This window comes from Bactrocera latifrons, unplaced genomic scaffold (assembly GCF_001853355.1).
Source record: "Bactrocera latifrons isolate USDA-ARS-PBARC rearing strain unplaced genomic scaffold, ASM185335v1 scaffold_41, whole genome shotgun sequence".
Taxonomy (NCBI): Eukaryota; Metazoa; Arthropoda; class Insecta; order Diptera; family Tephritidae; genus Bactrocera; species Bactrocera latifrons.
In genome coordinates this window covers 1648197-1654257 of record NW_017537057.1, presented here as the reverse complement: position 1 = coordinate 1654257, position 6061 = coordinate 1648197, and the positions used below count along the sequence as shown (strand labels likewise).

The 6061-nt window shown below is 34.2% G+C and overlaps 1 protein-coding gene across 1 annotated transcript in view; it reads left to right on the top strand.

Annotated features, from left to right (window-relative positions):
• Nucleotides 1-2090: 2090 nt before the first annotated feature.
• The window catches only part of LOC108972606, a 201163-nt gene continuing 197192 nt past the window's right edge, over nt 2091-6061 (top strand). Inside the window, exon 1 of the mRNA XM_018939252.1 lies at nt 2091-2516. The gene's annotated coding sequence lies outside the window, so the exon portion shown is untranslated. The remainder of the gene's footprint in view (nt 2517-6061) is intronic.

Genomic DNA, 6061 nt, shown 5'->3' with positions numbered 1-6061 from the left:
GGTCAACATTTAAATGAAATTATCTTCAAAAAGTAAATGTCATGAACCAATCTAACGTTTCAAATAAAGAACCGATGAGATTTTGCAAATTTTATGCGTTTTTTTTTTTAAAAAAGTTATATGTACATTGCGAAATAAAATAAAACTAATCGATTCTCACTGTATGTAACCTCTTATTTTCCATGAAAGTGAATCCCAAATGGGACTACAGTTGGCTCAAAAAGTTAGGTATGGAGGAAAAAACTATCGCATTATTACAAACTACGATTTAAATAAGCAATAAAATGCTGACATTATTTATAAAGCTAAATGTGGCAGGTTAATAAACCACAAATGCTGCTGCACCCCCCACAGTGCTTCAGAAACTTAAGTGCATTGCACTTAGCCTACCATGCCATGGAAATTTTGCTCATTTTCAAAGTTAATTGCCAACACAATGAGCAAACATAAAAGTATGAATAGCCGAAACACAGCATGAATGAAACGCACAGCAACCAGTGGATGCTTGTGCTGAGGACATGCTCTTGCCGAGTTTTTGTCTAGTCGCTTTTGTTAGTGTTTGTGTATACGCAGCTTTGAAGGTCAAATGAAGGCATCAAAATTAATGAGAAGTGCCTCTATTAAAAGCGGAAAACAAAAAAACTGTTGGAATTATGTGACTTTTAGATTAATGTACATATGTATTATGTGACTGTGAATGTATGTGTGTGTGTGTAATAAAGCACAATAGTTGATGAAATTACATAATTATTTTTTATCTTTGCAGGACACACACAAACAGGCAACGGACATGAGGCGGGCACAGAGTGAACAGAGAACACGCACCTACGAGTAAGTGAAAGAAGGAAAGAGGAAAGTAAAAAAAAAGATTTAATAAATTAACAAGGAGTGAGTAATAAAAAGAAAGAAAATACACGAAAGTAAAGGCGGTAGCAGACATCAGAACGAAAAGCAGTGATAAAAGTGTTGAAGAAGGAAACTAAGCAGTATAATTATGATACCGAGAAACTAGGCGAAAGCGTAAAGTAGTTCAGTGAGTAAATTAAAAGCAGCTGAAAATGCTGACGAACAAACTAGCTAACAAAATTTAAAGTGTTGTCGGAAATTGGCAAATAAAAAAGCGCGAACAACACGCCGAACAGTAACGTTATGTTAAAAAAAATAAAATAAAAAATTGCGAACGCATAAAAAAAAAACATATATATTAAATTAAAAACGAAACGACGAAAATACTAAAAATAATAAAATATTGAAAAACAAATTTGTAATTTTGTGTAAAATAAATGCAAAACAAAGTGTAAAATGCAACTGAAAATCTGCGTAGAAAAAATCGCTTAAATTAAAAAGGTATGAATATTGGAAACCTGCGTGAAAAAACGACGAAATTGAGATTATTTCTATTATATAGAAACGATTGGCAGCGCAAATTGTGAACAAATTTGTAGAAAAAATTAAATTAATTAAAAACAGCAAGTGTCATTTGCAGCTAACGCCTGCGCCGCATCGACGTTAAATGGCGATTACATAAGATCAAAGTAGTTAAATTAAACAAATATTATGCAAAGTAAAGAGTAAACAAATTATAGTTATAAAATTTGGCAAAAAACCACGCACACATCCACAAAAGTAAATATTAGCATAACGGTATAAATAATTAGAAAATAATTATTGTCAAATTTCATACAAAACTAGCGTTTAAATAGCTGTAAATTAGGTAACGTTAGCAGCAAACAAAAAGAGCAAAAATATTACAACAAATATATACAAACAAAAACAACAACATAAACAAATCACTTCCATTTGAAATTTTGTGTAATTCAGCGCATTTACGGTAAACACAATATTTACACTGGTCAATGTGAGCTGAAACTAATTGATAGCGCATAAATTAAAAATAACAAAAAATTGAAATTAATTAACAATTGAGAAAGCAAATACAGAAACATAAAAAAACAGAAACCTAACAAAAAAAAAAAATAAAATAAATAAATAAATAAAAAAAACACAGAAAATATAATTTAAAAAACTTCTCAATGTCCCTCTATGGAAATCCTCGCATTTAAAGTTTAATACCAAAAAAAAAAAGGAGTTCCCTTAAATAAGGCAAAAAACTACCGAAATCAGCAGCAACGTACACGCACACATACATATAAGCATAAACGAAAGCATTCAGCGAAACCGCAATAACAGAATTCATTAATCAAGTAATCAAGTGTTTTACGAAGTCATTAAACCAAAAAGAAAAAGTTCAAGATCGACGCATTTTGCTTAAGCGCTCATCAAACGAAAAAGTAATTGTTTGAAAAATCGTGTAACTAAAATAAAACTCGTTCAATAATAGCATTAATATTAACATATTATGAAATCGCCTACATTTTAGGGTTATTATATTGAAATATGATTGTCTCTTACAAATAACGGTGTTGTGTGAAATAGGATTAGAGTATATCAAATAGCAACTAGAATTTTGAAGATTTTGCAACTGAGCAGCAGGCACGCCAAGAACACAAGAAGAGGTAAGTGCGCTCTAATATACCACACATAGATATAATATACATAATACTATTATGTACATAACATATAAAATATGCATAATAAATACCTATAATTTGTAGATTTCATAAATACAACTAGTTATAGTTGAAAATTACAGATACGTTTGATTTATACTTCTTTAAACCAAACTTGAGCTTTATACGTTAGTTCAAGTTACTCGCTAGCCTCAAATTCTAAGTAATTTTGACTTTAAATCTGGAACTGTACCAATTATGATGCAATCAAATTTTAAATATTTGTGTAGTACACAAAAAGACTAAAATTGTCTACTGCAACGTCGTAAATGTATATTTGATCCTTCCATCATAATGAGCTTTTAATTAAAAATTATAGCAGAATTGTTTTTCTCTGTCCCTGTTTTAAATTGCTTCACAGGAGACAAGTTTAAATATGAGTAAATGATTCTTAAAAGACTAAGCCTCAAAACACACTTAAGACTAGTGTCAAACAGATATGCCTGCCACCAACTTTGACAACTGGTTTCACAGCTATACCACTTGTAAAAGCGGTATCTCCCAAATATCACCTTATACATACATATATATTACATATAAAATTAAAAATTGCTTAAAATGCTTTTGCGTGACAGTTTCAATGACGTTTCCTGAATAACAAGCGCTTTTTTCAATTATGTCAAGAAATATGCCACAAATTTCTCAATTTCAGGCTGATTTAACAATATAAACCCAAATATCATGCCTCACCTACATATGTGCATGCCTTTGTGTGCGCTTAACCATTATTAGTTTATCAAAAATGCTTGCCTTTATCAAAGTGCGATTAACAAAAGAAAACTGAGCGCTATAACAAGAACGAAGGCATCAGCCAGAAATGTATCGACAAAACGAAGCGAAGCAAAGCATAACTCCCACACTGCTGCTCAGGACGGCTGACAGAAGCAAAGGAGATAACCAAAGAGCAGCCTAAAAGTATACTTCTGCGCATATACACACAGTGGGCACATATGTTTTTTTTATGTATGCGAGTAAAAACGAGCATGTCTTTTTACAGAATATATCACCGTAAAAATTAAAGAAAGAGGTGAATGAAAGCGCCAAGGCATGGGACGAAAAGAGCCGAACAGAGTGTCATTTACTTTCACCTCATTAAACACAAACTCGAGTATAGCTTAAGCCGTACTTCAGTACTATAAATTCCACACTACTAAATTTTATCTGCCATCCCAAAGCTCGTCTACAAATGCTGTAAATCCTCAGACAGCGGAAACGCAGGCTCTAACACTAACAACCACACCCACACATGCATACAATCAAACCCCCCGAAGCTCGTACAGATAATAATACGCGAATACGGGATTTACTTGTAGGCGCTAACACACACACACACACGTGCATTCCTACACATACACAGAGAGCAAAACTTTTATGTATTCGCGCATTAGTAGCGAACAAACACCAAGCAAAGAGCAGGAAAGTAGTGGCGAAGAAGTTTCGGGGGGACTGCGGCGCTGCAGAAATAAGTTGAAGAAAAGTGGTTCAACAGCAACAGTGCAAATTGTGTAAATAAGTAAGTGAGGCAAAGCAGCTGTGAAGTGGCAAGTGTCGGCTGAGCTGGCTCACACCCATGCAGCCCGCGCGAGCGATGCGCCAAAGCCGCGCCACTTGTTGTGCAGCGAGCGGCTGTGTGTGTGTGCTGAAGCGTAGCGGCATAAAAGGGATACTCGGAGGCATATTTACGACTTTGTTGGGGTGTGTGTGTGGCTGCACTGTTTGCCTCGCTTTGTTTTCATGCCTGCAGCTTTTTCCGTGTGACGCACATACACATGCATAGCGGTATTTATTTCTGGGTCGTAGACTTTTTCAATGAATTCGAAATTAAATGCAATTTATTTGCGCGAATACAAAAAAAAAAAAAATGAAAAGTGCAAACACAACTGTGTGTGTGTATGTGGTTGAACGCTGTAGGGAGAGGCGCTCGTGTAGGGCGTCAAATAAGAATTATTGTTGTGTGTGTTTAGATGTAGGATGGCACATACTGTGAAATATTGAAACAAATACCATAATTTCATTGATATGATTAAATGTAAATTTGTTTAGAAAAATATTAAAGAAAACCAAAATAGAATTGTCAGAAAAAAAATGTGTATATGCAAGTATAATCTGCGATAAGCGATGTTATCGTTGCATTGAAACGACAGGTAGAACAATGTGAACAAGTTGCTTATTTTTCGAGGCAAAGATTGCTCTTCACTAATAGTATTCGGATCGATACACCATAGCATATACCAAGTTGTTCAATAAGTTTTGGGAATTGATGAGAAAAACACAATTTTATGACTCAAAATACACTTTACTTTCCAATGAATATCAATACACTGGCCCCAAAGATCCTCCGATCTGTTGATCCCATCCCTGAAGTGAGAAACCGAAGGTCTGCAAAATACACTTCACCTTTACATTTAATTAAAAACGCTTGCCATGCAGACATTTTTTGAGTTCTGGAGACAAATGGCAGTCACCGGGGGCCAAATCTGGTGAATTCGGTGGATGCTCCAACAACAGGAACTTTAATTCCTGGATTATTGTCTTGATAAAAAAGGATTTTTTTCTTCTGCAAACCGAGTCTTCTTTCACGAATTTTTTCCTTCAACTGGTCCAAAAGGTTGCAATAATAATGAAAATTAATCATTTTACCAGTTTGCAAGTGATGCACAAACAAAATATCTCCCACATCCCAAAAAAATGATGCCATAACTTCCTTGGCCGATTTCCGGACACATCACTCTTTAACCTCTTGTTTTGATTCGGGATTATGACGATAGATCTAAGTCGCATCTACAATGATGAATCGACGCACAAAATCCACTTTATCTGTTTTAAAATGTTCCAAATGTTGCTGAGAAAGTCGCATTCGAATTTGTTTTTGTTCCATTGTCAGCGAATGCGTCAACCATTGTACACAAGGCTTTCAAAAACCCGAAATATCATATAAAATCACACTGTCTAATGTGATGTGTAGAGGCTCTATTAAATCTCTCACAGTCATTCAACGATCTTCCAAAATCATATCCTATATTTTGGCTATGATTTCTGGTGTTGACACGTTTTTTGGTCGACCTTCACATGAATCGTCTTCAAGGCTTTTACGACCACATTTACATTCAGCAATCCATCTTTCTACTGTTCTATTTGTAGGTGAATAATCATTATACGCTTTTAACATTCGTTCGTGAATTTCTTTTGGTGTTACACCTTCCAGAAATAAGAAATTTAATCACTGCGCGGTATTAAATTTTTTCCGTTTTAATAAAATACTGTGACACGGCGACACTAAAGGGTTTGTAAACAAAGAAGGATTTGACAGATTGAAGTGAATTTCGTATACGTTCATATGAAGAGTGTACCAACAACACAAAAAAAAAAAAAAAAAAAAAATTTTTTTTTTCTTTTTCCGATCATATTCGAATTCTTGTGTGGAATATTGTCGTCTTTTGTCGTTTTTTTTTGTTTTTTTTTTTGGGTCATAGGCAAGACCTTATAAATTC